The 17,191-nt window shown below is 50.6% G+C and overlaps 9 non-coding genes across 9 annotated transcripts; all 9 read right to left on the bottom strand.

Annotated features, from left to right (window-relative positions):
- Positions 1-84, bottom strand: Trnal-uaa (transfer RNA leucine (anticodon UAA)). The gene has a single exon. It is a non-coding gene; the product is annotated as a tRNA-Leu (tRNA).
- A 1,765-nt stretch (positions 85-1,849) lies between these two features.
- Trnal-uaa (transfer RNA leucine (anticodon UAA)) lies at positions 1,850-1,933 on the bottom strand. Its single transcript has one exon. It is a non-coding gene; the product is annotated as a tRNA-Leu (tRNA).
- A 1,765-nt stretch (positions 1,934-3,698) lies between these two features.
- On the bottom strand, positions 3,699-3,782 carry Trnal-uaa (transfer RNA leucine (anticodon UAA)). Its single transcript has one exon. It is a non-coding gene; the product is annotated as a tRNA-Leu (tRNA).
- A 1,765-nt stretch (positions 3,783-5,547) lies between these two features.
- On the bottom strand, positions 5,548-5,631 carry Trnal-uaa (transfer RNA leucine (anticodon UAA)). Its single transcript has one exon. It is a non-coding gene; the product is annotated as a tRNA-Leu (tRNA).
- A 1,765-nt stretch (positions 5,632-7,396) lies between these two features.
- Trnal-uaa (transfer RNA leucine (anticodon UAA)) lies at positions 7,397-7,480 on the bottom strand. The gene has a single exon. It is a non-coding gene; the product is annotated as a tRNA-Leu (tRNA).
- Positions 7,481-9,245: 1,765 nt separating this feature from the next.
- Positions 9,246-9,329, bottom strand: Trnal-uaa (transfer RNA leucine (anticodon UAA)). Its single transcript has one exon. It is a non-coding gene; the product is annotated as a tRNA-Leu (tRNA).
- Positions 9,330-12,942: 3,613 nt separating this feature from the next.
- On the bottom strand, positions 12,943-13,026 carry Trnal-uaa (transfer RNA leucine (anticodon UAA)). Its single transcript has one exon. It is a non-coding gene; the product is annotated as a tRNA-Leu (tRNA).
- Positions 13,027-14,791: 1,765 nt separating this feature from the next.
- Trnal-uaa (transfer RNA leucine (anticodon UAA)) lies at positions 14,792-14,875 on the bottom strand. The gene has a single exon. It is a non-coding gene; the product is annotated as a tRNA-Leu (tRNA).
- A 1,765-nt stretch (positions 14,876-16,640) lies between these two features.
- On the bottom strand, positions 16,641-16,724 carry Trnal-uaa (transfer RNA leucine (anticodon UAA)). Its single transcript has one exon. It is a non-coding gene; the product is annotated as a tRNA-Leu (tRNA).
- Between the last annotated feature and the right edge of the window lie 467 nt (positions 16,725-17,191).

Raw genomic sequence — 17,191 nt, forward strand, 5'->3', positions numbered from 1 at the left:
TGTCAGATGTGGGGTTCGAACCCACGCTCCCTTTCGGGAACCAGAGCTTAAATCTGGCGCCTTAGACCGCTCGGCCAATCTGACGTGTGAGACAACAGCCCCAGTGACTTCCGTCTCTAGCATTATCTCAAGAACCTGACTGCGAAATCTGTTTCTTTTTTCGGTAGGACGGAATTATGTCAGTCTTACAATATTTAAGGCGCAATGTCAGATGTGGCGTAGGAAACGCATCCCGCGCTCTTCCGTCGTATCCAGTTTGAACTGTAACCAGCACAACTGTATTTAGTAATAGGATAATTTCCACATTGACGCAAAAGAAAGCAGATATTAGCAAACGGCATCTAAGGCCGTTTCCTAGCAACAGCCACGCTGTGCATTACGTACTCGTGGGAAGCCAATGAAATACTTCGTGTGAGGATCGAACTGTCACCTTCACTTTACAATACTTAGGCACTGCCCCGGCGGTACCGACGCATACGTACTGAAACGTCTTTGGATCGTCAGTGAGTACTTCATATTAGAAATTTCGTGTTGGCCCTGATGTGCATTAAAGGGCAGATTTCTTCAGTGGAAGTCAGTTCTGCGCCTAGTCACAGTATATCGCCCTAGCAGCACCAGGAAAACGGGTTCAGATGTGTTCGCCTTCCACTCGGCGTTGAGCGCCTACAGCGAGATAGCCTTCGTCCTCTGGCGCCAGGAGGGAAGGCGACACATCACGGCGCAAACAGCTTGTAGGGGAAGGCAGTGGTGGTGTGTCGGTCAGCGTGGTTGCTTCCCAAGTAGCTGATCCGGGTTCGAAACCCGGACACCACACGGAAGTTGTCTCCTTTACTCAGGAGAGTGTGTTCAACGCTACTTGATCTTCGAATTTCCGAACAGTTGTGGTACGAATGGTTTTCCTCCACCCCTCGTCTCGCTCCGCGAAGGCTAGTGCGGATTACGATTCACAGCATCGTGTGTCCTCATGTGTCGACTTGTCTCGACTTTGCTCGGCTGACGCGAAAGCTGACGCTTGCAAATGGCCGTATATGTAGAGGACTGGCGCTAGAAACGACTGGGAGACGCCAAATCGACAAACACACAACGGACTCTTTCATTTGACAGTGGCCGCAGGTTCGCCCCTGTGCGTACCGAGAAGCAAGAGAGGTGTCAGCGTGCTGGACCGCAGGATTTCCGCGCAGCAGACTCAAAAACTAAGGAAAAAGGCAAAACTGAAGAAACCAATAGCTCGCGGACTTCCTAGCTGGTCACCCACCTGAGTACTAACCACGCCCAACGCTGTCGAATTTCGGTGATCGGGCATGGACCCGTGTCTTTGGCGTGGCATACAAGTTGGCGAGAACGTCGCCAGACGGGCGGACGCCTTAGTCCTTGTACAGATCACTTGGGATTTGCCTTTTAGGGAAACAAAATGGAATAGCCCTTGGTGGGATCGAACCCACAGCCCCCTCGTTATTAGCATAATAACAGTCTAACTTGGTGAGCTTATTGCCCGCGCAATACGGCCGCTTCAGGACTCCACTACCCCAACCGCCGTTTCATCTATCTTTATTAAGGCCCTGCCATTCATTGAACCACGTACGTGTCACTGTTGACTCATTTTCGCCTGTCGCTTCGAGCCCAGAGCCACAACACAACGACCACGGAAACGTCCGTGAGAAGAGCTAAAACTCGACACAGGAAAAGTATGTTCCGCTATTTCTTTTTGACTGCTCAGCCTATGGGACGTGAGACGCCAGCACTGCTGCCACTGTCTTCCCTAGCAAAACCTCCATGGCGTGTTTCTGCGTAATTTACTTGTTCTACAACATGAATGGAGTAGGTTAGTTTCTGAATGATTAAAATGCATTGTCAGATGTGTGGTTCGAACCCACGCTCCCTTTCGGGAACCAGAGCTTAAATCTGGCGCCTTAGACCGCTCGGCCAATCTGACGTGTGAGACGACAGCCCCAGTGACTTCCGTCTCTAGCATTATCTCAAGAACCTGACTGCGAAATCTGTTTCTTTTTTCGGTAGGACGGAATTATGTCAGTCTTACAATATTTAAGGCGCAATGTCAGATGTGGCGTAGGAAACGCATCCCGCGCTCTTCCGTCGTATCCAGTTTGAACTGTAACCAGCACAACTGTATTTAGTAATAGGATAATTTCCACATTGACGCAAAAGAAAGCAGATATTAGCAAACGGCATCTAAGGCCGTTTCCTAGCAACAGCCACGCTGTGCATTACGTACTCGTGGGAAGCCAATGAAATACTTCGTGTGAGGATCGAACTGTCACCTTCACTTTACAATACTTAGGCACTGCCCCGGCGGTACCGACGCATACGTACTGAAACGTCTTTGGATCGTCAGTGAGTACTTCATATTAGAAATTTCGTGTTGGCCCTGATGTGCATTAAAGGGCAGATTTCTTCAGTGGAAGTCAGTTCTGCGCCTAGTCACAGTATATCGCCCTAGCAGCACCAGGAAAACGGGTTCAGATGTGTTCGCCTTCCACTCGGCGTTGAGCGCCTACAGCGAGATAGCCTTCGTCCTCTGGCGCCAGGAGGGAAGGCGACACATCACGGCGCAAACAGCTTGTAGGGGAAGGCAGTGGTGGTGTGTCGGTCAGCGTGGTTGCTTCCCAAGTAGCTGATCCGGGTTCGAAACCCGGACACCACACGGAAGTTGTCTCCTTTACTCAGGAGAGTGTGTTCAACGCTACTTGATCTTCGAATTTCCGAACAGTTGTGGTACGAATGGTTTTCCTCCACCCCTCGTCTCGCTCCGCGAAGGCTAGTGCGGATTACGATTCACAGCATCGTGTGTCCTCATGTGTCGACTTGTCTCGACTTTGCTCGGCTGACGCGAAAGCTGACGCTTGCAAATGGCCGTATATGTAGAGGACTGGCGCTAGAAACGACTGGGAGACGCCAAATCGACAAACACACAACGGACTCTTTCATTTGACAGTGGCCGCAGGTTCGCCCCTGTGCGTACCGAGAAGCAAGAGAGGTGTCAGCGTGCTGGACCGCAGGATTTCCGCGCAGCAGACTCAAAAACTAAGGAAAAAGGCAAAACTGAAGAAACCAATAGCTCGCGGACTTCCTAGCTGGTCACCCACCTGAGTACTAACCACGCCCAACGCTGTCGAATTTCGGTGACCGGGCATGGACCCGTGTCTTTGGCGTGGCATACAAGTTGGCGAGAACGTCGCCAGACGGGCGGACGCCTTAGTCCTTGTACAGATCACTTGGGATTTGCCTTTTAGGGAAACAAAATGGAATAGCCCTTGGTGGGATCGAACCCACAGCCCCCTCGTTATTAGCATAATAACAGTCTAACTTGGTGAGCTTATTGCCCGCGCAATACGGCCGCTTCAGGACTCCACTACCCCAACCGCCGTTTCATCTATCTTTATTAAGGCCCTGCCATTCATTGAACCACGTACGTGTCACTGTTGACTCATTTTCGCCTGTCGCTTCGAGCCCAGAGCCACAACACAACGACCACGGAAACGTCCGTGAGAAGAGCTAAAACTCGACACAGGAAAAGTATGTTCCGCTATTTCTTTTTGACTGCTCAGCCTATGGGACGTGAGACGCCAGCACTGCTGCCACTGTCTTCCCTAGCAAAACCTCCATGGCGTGTTTCTGCGTAATTTACTTGTTCTACAACATGAATGGAGTAGGTTAGTTTCTGAATGATTAAAATGCATTGTCAGATGTGGGGTTCGAACCCACGCTCCCTTTCGGGAACCAGAGCTTAAATCTGGCGCCTTAGACCGCTCGGCCAATCTGACGTGTGAGACAACAGCCCCAGTGACTTCCGTCTCTAGCATTATCTCAAGAACCTGACTGCGAAATCTGTTTCTTTTTTCGGTAGGACGGAATTATGTCAGTCTTACAATATTTAAGGCGCAATGTCAGATGTGGCGTAGGAAACGCATCCCGCGCTCTTCCGTCGTATCCAGTTTGAACTGTAACCAGCACAACTGTATTTAGTAATAGGATAATTTCCACATTGACGCAAAAGAAAGCAGATATTAGCAAACGGCATCTAAGGCCGTTTCCTAGCAACAGCCACGCTGTGCATTACGTACTCGTGGGAAGCCAATGAAATACTTCGTGTGAGGATCGAACTGTCACCTTCACTTTACAATACTTAGGCACTGCCCCGGCGGTACCGACGCATACGTACTGAAACGTCTTTGGATCGTCAGTGAGTACTTCATATTAGAAATTTCGTGTTGGCCCTGATGTGCATTAAAGGGCAGATTTCTTCAGTGGAAGTCAGTTCTGCGCCTAGTCACAGTATATCGCCCTAGCAGCACCAGGAAAACGGGTTCAGATGTGTTCGCCTTCCACTCGGCGTTGAGCGCCTACAGCGAGATAGCCTTCGTCCTCTGGCGCCAGGAGGGAAGGCGACACATCACGGCGCAAACAGCTTGTAGGGGAAGGCAGTGGTGGTGTGTCGGTCAGCGTGGTTGCTTCCCAAGTAGCTGATCCGGGTTCGAAACCCGGACACCACACGGAAGTTGTCTCCTTTACTCAGGAGAGTGTGTTCAACGCTACTTGATCTTCGAATTTCCGAACAGTTGTGGTACGAATGGTTTTCCTCCACCCCTCGTCTCGCTCCGCGAAGGCTAGTGCGGATTACGATTCACAGCATCGTGTGTCCTCATGTGTCGACTTGTCTCGACTTTGCTCGGCTGACGCGAAAGCTGACGCTTGCAAATGGCCGTATATGTAGAGGACTGGCGCTAGAAACGACTGGGAGACGCCAAATCGACAAACACACAACGGACTCTTTCATTTGACAGTGGCCGCAGGTTCGCCCCTGTGCGTACCGAGAAGCAAGAGAGGTGTCAGCGTGCTGGACCGCAGGATTTCCGCGCAGCAGACTCAAAAACTAAGGAAAAAGGCAAAACTGAAGAAACCAATAGCTCGCGGACTTCCTAGCTGGTCACCCACCTGAGTACTAACCACGCCCAACGCTGTCGAATTTCGGTGATCGGGCATGGACCCGTGTCTTTGGCGTGGCATACAAGTTGGCGAGAACGTCGCCAGACGGGCGGACGCCTTAGTCCTTGTACAGATCACTTGGGATTTGCCTTTTAGGGAAACAAAATGGAATAGCCCTTGGTGGGATCGAACCCACAGCCCCCTCGTTATTAGCATAATAACAGTCTAACTTGGTGAGCTTATTGCCCGCGCAATACGGCCGCTTCAGGACTCCACTACCCCAACCGCCGTTTCATCTATCTTTATTAAGGCCCTGCCATTCATTGAACCACGTACGTGTCACTGTTGACTCATTTTCGCCTGTCGCTTCGAGCCCAGAGCCACAACACAACGACCACGGAAACGTCCGTGAGAAGAGCTAAAACTCGACACAGTAAAAGTATGTTCCGCTATTTCTTTTTGACTGCTCAGCCTATGGGACGTGAGACGCCAGCACTGCTGCCACTGTCTTCCCTAGCAAAACCTCCATGGCGTGTTTCTGCGTAATTTACTTGTTCTACAACATGAATGGAGTAGGTTAGTTTCTGAATGATTAAAATGCATTGTCAGATGTGGGGTTCGAACCCACGCTCCCTTTCGGGAACCAGAGCTTAAATCTGGCGCCTTAGACCGCTCGGCCAATCTGACGTGTGAGACAACAGCCCCAGTGACTTCCGTCTCTAGCATTATCTCAAGAACCTGACTGCGAAATCTGTTTCTTTTTTCGGTAGGACGGAATTATGTCAGTCTTACAATATTTAAGGCGCAATGTCAGATGTGGCGTAGGAAACGCATCCCGCGCTCTTCCGTCGTATCCAGTTTGAACTGTAACCAGCACAACTGTATTTAGTAATAGGATAATTTCCACATTGACGCAAAAGAAAGCAGATATTAGCAAACGGCATCTAAGGCCGTTTCCTAGCAACAGCCACGCTGTGCATTACGTACTCGTGGGAAGCCAATGAAATACTTCGTGTGAGGATCGAACTGTCACCTTCACTTTACAATACTTAGGCACTGCCCCGGCGGTACCGACGCATACGTACTGAAACGTCTTTGGATCGTCAGTGAGTACTTCATATTAGAAATTTCGTGTTGGCCCTGATGTGCATTAAAGGGCAGATTTCTTCAGTGGAAGTCAGTTCTGCGCCTAGTCACAGTATATCGCCCTAGCAGCACCAGGAAAACGGGTTCAGATGTGTTCGCCTTCCACTCGGCGTTGAGCGCCTACAGCGAGATAGCCTTCGTCCTCTGGCGCCAGGAGGGAAGGCGACACATCACGGCGCAAACAGCTTGTAGGGGAAGGCAGTGGTGGTGTGTCGGTCAGCGTGGTTGCTTCCCAAGTAGCTGATCCGGGTTCGAAACCCGGACACCACACGGAAGTTGTCTCCTTTACTCAGGAGAGTGTGTTCAACGCTACTTGATCTTCGAATTTCCGAACAGTTGTGGTACGAATGGTTTTCCTCCACCCCTCGTCTCGCTCCGCGAAGGCTAGTGCGGATTACGATTCACAGCATCGTGTGTCCTCATGTGTCGACTTGTCTCGACTTTGCTCGGCTGACGCGAAAGCTGACGCTTGCAAATGGCCGTATATGTAGAGGACTGGCGCTAGAAACGACTGGGAGACGCCAAATCGACAAACACACAACGGACTCTTTCATTTGACAGTGGCCGCAGGTTCGCCCCTGTGCGTACCGAGAAGCAAGAGAGGTGTCAGCGTGCTGGACCGCAGGATTTCCGCGCAGCAGACTCAAAAACTAAGGAAAAAGGCAAAACTGAAGAAACCAATAGCTCGCGGACTTCCTAGCTGGTCACCCACCTGAGTACTAACCACGCCCAACGCTGTCGAATTTCGGTGATCGGGCATGGACCCGTGTCTTTGGCGTGGCATACAAGTTGGCGAGAACGTCGCCAGACGGGCGGACGCCTTAGTCCTTGTACAGATCACTTGGGATTTGCCTTTTAGGGAAACAAAATGGAATAGCCCTTGGTGGGATCGAACCCACAGCCCCCTCGTTATTAGCATAATAACAGTCTAACTTGGTGAGCTTATTGCCCGCGCAATACGGCCGCTTCAGGACTCCACTACCCCAACCGCCGTTTCATCTATCTTTATTAAGGCCCTGCCATTCATTGAACCACGTACGTGTCACTGTTGACTCATTTTCGCCTGTCGCTTCGAGCCCAGAGCCACAACACAACGACCACGGAAACGTCCGTGAGAAGAGCTAAAACTCGACACAGTAAAAGTATGTTCCGCTATTTCTTTTTGACTGCTCAGCCTATGGGACGTGAGACGCCAGCACTGCTGCCACTGTCTTCCCTAGCAAAACCTCCATGGCGTGTTTCTGCGTAATTTACTTGTTCTACAACATGAATGGAGTAGGTTAGTTTCTGAATGATTAAAATGCATTGTCAGATGTGGGGTTCGAACCCACGCTCCCTTTCGGGAACCAGAGCTTAAATCTGGCGCCTTAGACCGCTCGGCCAATCTGACGTGTGAGACGACAGCCCCAGTGACTTCCGTCTCTAGCATTATCTCAAGAACCTGACTGCGAAATCTGTTTCTTTTTTCGGTAGGACGGAATTATGTCAGTCTTACAATATTTAAGGCGCAATGTCAGATGTGGCGTAGGAAACGCATCCCGCGCTCTTCCGTCGTATCCAGTTTGAACTGTAACCAGCACAACTGTATTTAGTAATAGGATAATTTCCACATTGACGCAAAAGAAAGCAGATATTAGCAAACGGCATCTAAGGCCGTTTCCTAGCAACAGCCACGCTGTGCATTACGTACTCGTGGGAAGCCAATGAAATACTTCGTGTGAGGATCGAACTGTCACCTTCACTTTACAATACTTAGGCACTGCCCCGGCGGTACCGACGCATACGTACTGAAACGTCTTTGGATCGTCAGTGAGTACTTCATATTAGAAATTTCGTGTTGGCCCTGATGTGCATTAAAGGGCAGATTTCTTCAGTGGAAGTCAGTTCTGCGCCTAGTCACAGTATATCGCCCTAGCAGCACCAGGAAAACGGGTTCAGATGTGTTCGCCTTCCACTCGGCGTTGAGCGCCTACAGCGAGATAGCCTTCGTCCTCTGGCGCCAGGAGGGAAGGCGACACATCACGGCGCAAACAGCTTGTAGGGGAAGGCAGTGGTGGTGTGTCGGTCAGCGTGGTTGCTTCCCAAGTAGCTGATCCGGGTTCGAAACCCGGACACCACACGGAAGTTGTCTCCTTTACTCAGGAGAGTGTGTTCAACGCTACTTGATCTTCGAATTTCCGAACAGTTGTGGTACGAATGGTTTTCCTCCACCCCTCGTCTCGCTCCGCGAAGGCTAGTGCGGATTACGATTCACAGCATCGTGTGTCCTCATGTGTCGACTTGTCTCGACTTTGCTCGGCTGACGCGAAAGCTGACGCTTGCAAATGGCCGTATATGTAGAGGACTGGCGCTAGAAACGACTGGGAGACGCCAAATCGACAAACACACAACGGACTCTTTCATTTGACAGTGGCCGCAGGTTCGCCCCTGTGCGTACCGAGAAGCAAGAGAGGTGTCAGCGTGCTGGACCGCAGGATTTCCGCGCAGCAGACTCAAAAACTAAGGAAAAAGGCAAAACTGAAGAAACCAATAGCTCGCGGACTTCCTAGCTGGTCACCCACCTGAGTACTAACCACGCCCAACGCTGTCGAATTTCGGTGATCGGGCATGGACCCGTGTCTTTGGCGTGGCATACAAGTTGGCGAGAACGTCGCCAGACGGGCGGACGCCTTAGTCCTTGTACAGATCACTTGGGATTTGCCTTTTAGGGAAACAAAATGGAATAGCCCTTGGTGGGATCGAACCCACAGCCCCCTCGTTATTAGCATAATAACAGTCTAACTTGGTGAGCTTATTGCCCGCGCAATACGGCCGCTTCAGGACTCCACTACCCCAACCGCCGTTTCATCTATCTTTATTAAGGCCCTGCCATTCATTGAACCACGTACGTGTCACTGTTGACTCATTTTCGCCTGTCGCTTCGAGCCCAGAGCCACAACACAACGACCACGGAAACGTCCGTGAGAAGAGCTAAAACTCGACACAGTAAAAGTATGTTCCGCTATTTCTTTTTGACTGCTCAGCCTATGGGACGTGAGACGCCAGCACTGCTGCCACTGTCTTCCCTAGCAAAACCTCCATGGCGTGTTTCTGCGTAATTTACTTGTTCTACAACATGAATGGAGTAGGTTAGTTTCTGAATGATTAAAATGCATTGTCAGATGTGGGGTTCGAACCCACGCTCCCTTTCGGGAACCAGAGCTTAAATCTGGCGCCTTAGACCGCTCGGCCAATCTGACGTGTGAGACGACAGCCCCAGTGACTTCCGTCTCTAGCATTATCTCAAGAACCTGACTGCGAAATCTGTTTCTTTTTTCGGTAGGACGGAATTATGTCAGTCTTACAATATTTAAGGCGCAATGTCAGATGTGGCGTAGGAAACGCATCCCGCGCTCTTCCGTCGTATCCAGTTTGAACTGTAACCAGCACAACTGTATTTAGTAATAGGATAATTTCCACATTGACGCAAAAGAAAGCAGATATTAGCAAACGGCATCTAAGGCCGTTTCCTAGCAACAGCCACGCTGTGCATTACGTACTCGTGGGAAGCCAATGAAATACTTCGTGTGAGGATCGAACTGTCACCTTCACTTTACAATACTTAGGCACTGCCCCGGCGGTACCGACGCATACGTACTGAAACGTCTTTGGATCGTCAGTGAGTACTTCATATTAGAAATTTCGTGTTGGCCCTGATGTGCATTAAAGGGCAGATTTCTTCAGTGGAAGTCAGTTCTGCGCCTAGTCACAGTATATCGCCCTAGCAGCACCAGGAAAACGGGTTCAGATGTGTTCGCCTTCCACTCGGCGTTGAGCGCCTACAGCGAGATAGCCTTCGTCCTCTGGCGCCAGGAGGGAAGGCGACACATCACGGCGCAAACAGCTTGTAGGGGAAGGCAGTGGTGGTGTGTCGGTCAGCGTGGTTGCTTCCCAAGTAGCTGATCCGGGTTCGAAACCCGGACACCACACGGAAGTTGTCTCCTTTACTCAGGAGAGTGTGTTCAACGCTACTTGATCTTCGAATTTCCGAACAGTTGTGGTACGAATGGTTTTCCTCCACCCCTCGTCTCGCTCCGCGAAGGCTAGTGCGGATTACGATTCACAGCATCGTGTGTCCTCATGTGTCGACTTGTCTCGACTTTGCTCGGCTGACGCGAAAGCTGACGCTTGCAAATGGCCGTATATGTAGAGGACTGGCGCTAGAAACGACTGGGAGACGCCAAATCGACAAACACACAACGGACTCTTTCATTTGACAGTGGCCGCAGGTTCGCCCCTGTGCGTACCGAGAAGCAAGAGAGGTGTCAGCGTGCTGGACCGCAGGATTTCCGCGCAGCAGACTCAAAAACTAAGGAAAAAGGCAAAACTGAAGAAACCAATAGCTCGCGGACTTCCTAGCTGGTCACCCACCTGAGTACTAACCACGCCCAACGCTGTCGAATTTCGGTGATCGGGCATGGACCCGTGTCTTTGGCGTGGCATACAAGTTGGCGAGAACGTCGCCAGACGGGCGGACGCCTTAGTCCTTGTACAGATCACTTGGGATTTGCCTTTTAGGGAAACAAAATGGAATAGCCCTTGGTGGGATCGAACCCACAGCCCCCTCGTTATTAGCATAATAACAGTCTAACTTGGTGAGCTTATTGCCCGCGCAATACGGCCGCTTCAGGACTCCACTACCCCAACCGCCGTTTCATCTATCTTTATTAAGGCCCTGCCATTCATTGAACCACGTACGTGTCACTGTTGACTCATTTTCGCCTGTCGCTTCGAGCCCAGAGCCACAACACAACGACCACGGAAACGTCCGTGAGAAGAGCTAAAACTCGACACAGGAAAAGTATGTTCCGCTATTTCTTTTTGACTGCTCAGCCTATGGGACGTGAGACGCCAGCACTGCTGCCACTGTCTTCCCTAGCAAAACCTCCATGGCGTGTTTCTGCGTAATTTACTTGTTCTACAACATGAATGGAGTAGGTTAGTTTCTGAATGATTAAAATGCATTGTCAGATGTGGGGTTCGAACCCACGCTCCCTTTCGGGAACCAGAGATTAATCTGGCGCCTTAGACCGCTCGGCCAATCTGACGTGTGAGACAACAGCCCCAGTGACTTCCGTCTCTAGCATTATCTCAAGAACCTGACTGCGAAATCTGTTTCTTTTTTCGGTAGGACGGAATTATGTCAGTCTTACAATATTTAAGGCGCAATGTCAGATGTGGCGTAGGAAACGCATCCCGCGCTCTTCCGTCGTGTCCAGTTCGAACTGTAACCAGCACAACTGTATTTAGTAATAGGATAATTTCCACATTGACGCAAAAGAAAGCAGATATTAGCAAACGGCATCTAAGGCCGTTTCCTAGCAACAGCCACGCTGTGCATTACGTACTCGTGGGAAGCCAATGAAATACTTCGTGTGAGGATCGAACTGTCACCTTCACTTTACAATACTTAGGCACTGCCCCGGCGGTACCGACGCATACGTACTGAAACGTCTTTGGATCGTCAGTGAGTACTTCATATTAGAAATTTCGTGTTGGCCCTGATGTGCATTAAAGGGCAGATTTCTTCAGTGGAAGTCAGTTCTGCGCCTAGTCACAGTATATCGCCCTAGCAGCACCAGGAAAACGGGTTCAGATGTGTTCGCCTTCCACTCGGCGTTGAGCGCCTACAGCGAGATAGCCTTCGTCCTCTGGCGCCAGGAGGGAAGGCGACACATCACGGCGCAAACAGCTTGTAGGGGAAGGCAGTGGTGGTGTGTCGGTCAGCGTGGTTGCTTCCCAAGTAGCTGATCCGGGTTCGAAACCCGGACACCAAACGGAAGTTGTCTCCTTTACTCAGGAGAGTGTGTTCAACGCTACTTGATCTTCGAATTTCCGAACAGTTGTGGTACGAATGGTTTTCCTCCACCCCTCGTCTCGCTCCGCGAAGGCTAGTGCGGATTACGATTCACAGCATCGTGTGTCCTCATGTGTCGACTTGTCTCGACTTTGCTCGGCTGACGCGAAAGCTGACGCTTGCAAATGGCCGTATATGTAGAGGACTGGCGCTAGAAACGACTGGGAGACGCCAAATCGACAAACACACAACGGACTCTTTCATTTGACAGTGGCCGCAGGTTCGCCCCTGTGCGTACCGAGAAGCAAGAGAGGTGTCAGCGTGCTGGACCGCAGGATTTCCGCGCAGCAGACTCAAAAACTAAGGAAAAAGGCAAAACTGAAGAAACCAATAGCTCGCGGACTTCCTAGCTGGTCACCCACCTGAGTACTAACCACGCCCAACGCTGTCGAATTTCGGTGATCGGGCATGGACCCGTGTCTTTGGCGTGGCATACAAGTTGGCGAGAACGTCGCCAGACGGGCGGACGCCTTAGTCCTTGTACAGATCACTTGGGATTTGCCTTTTAGGGAAACAAAATGGAATAGCCCTTGGTGGGATCGAACCCACAGCCCCCTCGTTATTAGCATAATAACAGTCTAACTTGGTGAGCTTATTGCCCGCGCAATACGGCCGCTTCAGGACTCCACTACCCCAACCGCCGTTTCATCTATCTTTATTAAGGCCCTGCCATTCATTGAACCACGTACGTGTCACTGTTGACTCATTTTCGCCTGTCGCTTCGAGCCCAGAGCCACAACACAACGACCACGGAAACGTCCGTGAGAAGAGCTAAAACTCGACACAGTAAAAGTATGTTCCGCTATTTCTTTTTGACTGCTCAGCCTATGGGACGTGAGACGCCAGCACTGCTGCCACTGTCTTCCCTAGCAAAACCTCCATGGCGTGTTTCTGCGTAATTTACTTGTTCTACAACATGAATGGAGTAGGTTAGTTTCTGAATGATTAAAATGCATTGTCAGATGTGGGGTTCGAACCCACGCTCCCTTTCGGGAACCAGAGCTTAAATCTGGCGCCTTAGACCGCTCGGCCAATCTGACGTGTGAGACGACAGCCCCTGTGACTTCCGTCTCTAGCATTATCTCAAGAACCTGACTGCGAAATCTGTTTCTTTTTTCGGTAGGACGGAATTATGTCAGTCTTACAATATTTAAGGCGCAATGTCAGATGTGGCGTAGGAAACGCATCCCGCGCTCTTCCGTCGTATCCAGTTTGAACTGTAACCAGCACAACTGTATTTAGTAATAGGATAATTTCCACATTGACGCAAAAGAAAGCAGATATTAGCAAACGGCATCTAAGGCCGTTTCCTAGCAACAGCCACGCTGTGCATTACGTACTCGTGGGAAGCCAATGAAATACTTCGTGTGAGGATCGAACTGTCACCTTCACTTTACAATACTTAGGCACTGCCCCGGCGGTACCGACGCATACGTACTGAAACGTCTTTGGATCGTCAGTGAGTACTTCATATTAGAAATTTCGTGTTGGCCCTGATGTGCATTAAAGGGCAGATTTCTTCAGTGGAAGTCAGTTCTGCGCCTAGTCACAGTATATCGCCCTAGCAGCACCAGGAAAACGGGTTCAGATGTGTTCGCCTTCCACTCGGCGTTGAGCGCCTACAGCGAGATAGCCTTCGTCCTCTGGCGCCAGGAGGGAAGGCGACACATCACGGCGCAAACAGCTTGTAGGGGAAGGCAGTGGTGGTGTGTCGGTCAGCGTGGTTGCTTCCCAAGTAGCTGATCCGGGTTCGAAACCCGGACACCACACGGAAGTTGTCTCCTTTACTCAGGAGAGTGTGTTCAACGCTACTTGATCTTCGAATTACCGAACAGTTGTGGTACGAATGGTTTTCCTCCACCCCTCGTCTCGCTCCGCGAAGGCTAGTGCGGATTACGATTCACAGCATCGTGTGTCCTCATGTGTCGACTTGTCTCGACTTTGCTCGGCTGACGCGAAAGCTGACGCTTGCAAATGGCCGTATATGTAGAGGACTGGCGCTAGAAACGACTGGGAGACGCCAAATCGACAAACACACAACGGACTCTTTCATTTGACAGTGGCCGCAGGTTCGCCCCTGTGCGTACCGAGAAGCAAGAGAGGTGTCAGCGTGCTGGACCGCAGGATTTCCGCGCAGCAGACTCAAAAACTAAGGAAAAAGGCAAAACTGAAGAAACCAATAGCTCGCGGACTTCCTAGCTGGTCACCCACCTGAGTACTAACCACGCCCAACGCTGTCGAATTTCGGTGATCGGGCATGGACCCGTGTCTTTGGCGTGGCATACAAGTTGGCGAGAACGTCGCCAGACGGGCGGACGCCTTAGTCCTTGTACAGATCACTTGGGATTTGCCTTTTAGGGAAACAAAATGGAATAGCCCTTGGTGGGATCGAACCCACAGCCCCCTCGTTATTAGCATAATAACAGTCTAACTTGGTGAGCTTATTGCCCGCGCAATACGGCCGCTTCAGGACTCCACTACCCCAACCGCCGTTTCATCTATCTTTATTAAGGCCCTGCCATTCATTGAACCACGTACGTGTCACTGTTGACTCATTTTCGCCTGTCGCTTCGAGCCCAGAGCCACAACACAACGACCACGGAAACGTCCGTGAGAAGAGCTAAAACTCGACACAGTAAAAGTATGTTCCGCTATTTCTTTTTGACTGCTCAGCCTATGGGACGTGAGACGCCAGCACTGCTGCCACTGTCTTCCCTAGCAAAACCTCCATGGCGTGTTTCTGCGTAATTTACTTGTTCTACAACATGAATGGAGTAGGTTAGTTTCTGAATGATTAAAATGCATTGTCAGATGTGGGGTTCGAACCCACGCTCCCTTTCGGGAACCAGAGCTTAAATCTGGCGCCTTAGACCGCTCGGCCAATCTGACGTGTGAGACGACAGCCCCAGTGACTTCCGTCTCTAGCATTATCTCAAGAACCTGACTGCGAAATCTGTTTCTTTTTTCGGTAGGACGGAATTATGTCAGTCTTACAATATTTAAGGCGCAATGTCAGATGTGGCGTAGGAAACGCATCCCGCGCTCTTCCGTCGTATCCAGTTTGAACTGTAACCAGCACAACTGTATTTAGTAATAGGATAATTTCCACATTGACGCAAAAGAAAGCAGATATTAGCAAACGGCATCTAAGGCCGTTTCCTAGCAACAGCCACGCTGTGCATTACGTACTCGTGGGAAGCCAATGAAATACTTCGTGTGAGGATCGAACTGTCACCTTCACTTTACAATACTTAGGCACTGCCCCGGCGGTACCGACGCATACGTACTGAAACGTCTTTGGATCGTCAGTGAGTACTTCATATTAGAAATTTCGTGTTGGCCCTGATGTGCATTAAAGGGCAGATTTCTTCAGTGGAAGTCAGTTCTGCGCCTAGTCACAGTATATCGCCCTAGCAGCACCAGGAAAACGGGTTCAGATGTGTTCGCCTTCCACTCGGCGTTGAGCGCCTACAGCGAGATAGCCTTCGTCCTCTGGCGCCAGGAGGGAAGGCGACACATCACGGCGCAAACAGCTGGTAGGGGAAGGCAGTGGTGGTGTGTCGGTCAGCGTGGTTGCTTCCCAAGTAGCTGATCCGGGTTCGAAACCCGGACACCACACGGAAGTTGTCTCCTTTACTCAGGAGAGTGTGTTCAACGCTACTTGATCTTCGAATTTCCGAACAGTTGTGGTACGAATGGTTTTCCTCCACCCCTCGTCTCGCTCCGCGAAGGCTAGTGCGGATTACGATTCACAGCATCGTGTGTCCTCATGTGTCGACTTGTCTCGACTTTGCTCGGCTGACGCGAAAGCTGACGCTTGCAAATGGCCGTATATGTAGAGGACTGGCGCTAGAAACGACTGGGAGACGCCAAATCGACAAACACACAACGGACTCTTTCATTTGACAGTGGCCGCAGGTTCGCCCCTGTGCGTACCGAGAAGCAAGAGAGGTGTCAGCGTGCTGGACCGCAGGATTTCCGCGCAGCAGACTCAAAAACTAAGGAAAAAGGCAAAACTGAAGAAACCAATAGCTCGCGGACTTCCTAGCTGGTCACCCACCTGAGTACTAACCACGCCCAACGCTGTCGAATTTCGGTGATCGGGCATGGACCCGTGTCTTTGGCGTGGCATACAAGTTGGCGAGAACGTCGCCAGACGGGCGGACGCCTTAGTCCTTGTACAGATCACTTGGGATTTGCCTTTTAGGGAAACAAAATGGAATAGCCCTTGGTGGGATCGAACCCACAGCCCCCTCGTTATTAGCATAATAACAGTCTAACTTGGTGAGCTTATTGCCCGCGCAATACGGCCGCTTCAGGACTCCACTACCCCAACCGCCGTTTCATCTATCTTTATTAAGGCCCTGCCATTCATTGAACCACGTACGTGTCACTGTTGACTCATTTTCGCCTGTCGCTTCGAGCCCAGAGCCACAACACAACGACCACGGAAACGTCCGTGAGAAGAGCTAAAACTCGACACAGGAAAAGTATGTTCCGCTATTTCTTTTTGACTGCTCAGCCTATGGGACGTGAGACGCCAGCACTGCTGCCACTGTCTTCCCTAGCAAAACCTCCATGGCGTGTTTCTGCGTAATTTACTTGTTCTACAACATGAATGGAGTAGGTTAGTTTCTGAATGATTAAAATGCATTGTCAGATGTGGGGTTCGAACCCACGCTCCCTTTCGGGAACCAGAGCTTAAATCTGGCGCCTTAGACCGCTCGGCCAATCTGACGTGTGAGACGACAGCCCCAGTGACTTCCGTCTCTAGCATTATCTCAAGAACCTGACTGCGAAATCTGTTTCTTTTTTCGGTAGGACGGAATTATGTCAGTCTTACAATATTTAAGGCGCAATGTCAGATGTGGCGTAGGAAACGCATCCCGCGCTCTTCCGTCGTATCCAGTTTGAACTGTAACCAGCACAACTGTATTTAGTAATAGGATAATTTCCACATTGACGCAAAAGAAAGCAGATATTAGCAAACGGCATCTAAGGCCGTTTCCTAGCAACAGCCACGCTGTGCATTACGTACTCGTGGGAAGCCAATGAAATACTTCGTGTGAGGATCGAACTGTCACCTTCACTTTACAATACTTAGGCACTGCCCCGGCGGTACCGACGCATACGTACTGAAACGTCTTTGGATCGTCAGTGAGTACTTCATATTAGAAATTTCGTGTTGGCCCTGATGTGCATTAA

The sequence above is a fragment of the Schistocerca gregaria genome, chromosome 7 (genome assembly GCF_023897955.1).
Source record: "Schistocerca gregaria isolate iqSchGreg1 chromosome 7, iqSchGreg1.2, whole genome shotgun sequence".
Lineage (NCBI taxonomy): Eukaryota > Metazoa > Arthropoda > Insecta > Orthoptera > Acrididae > Schistocerca > Schistocerca gregaria.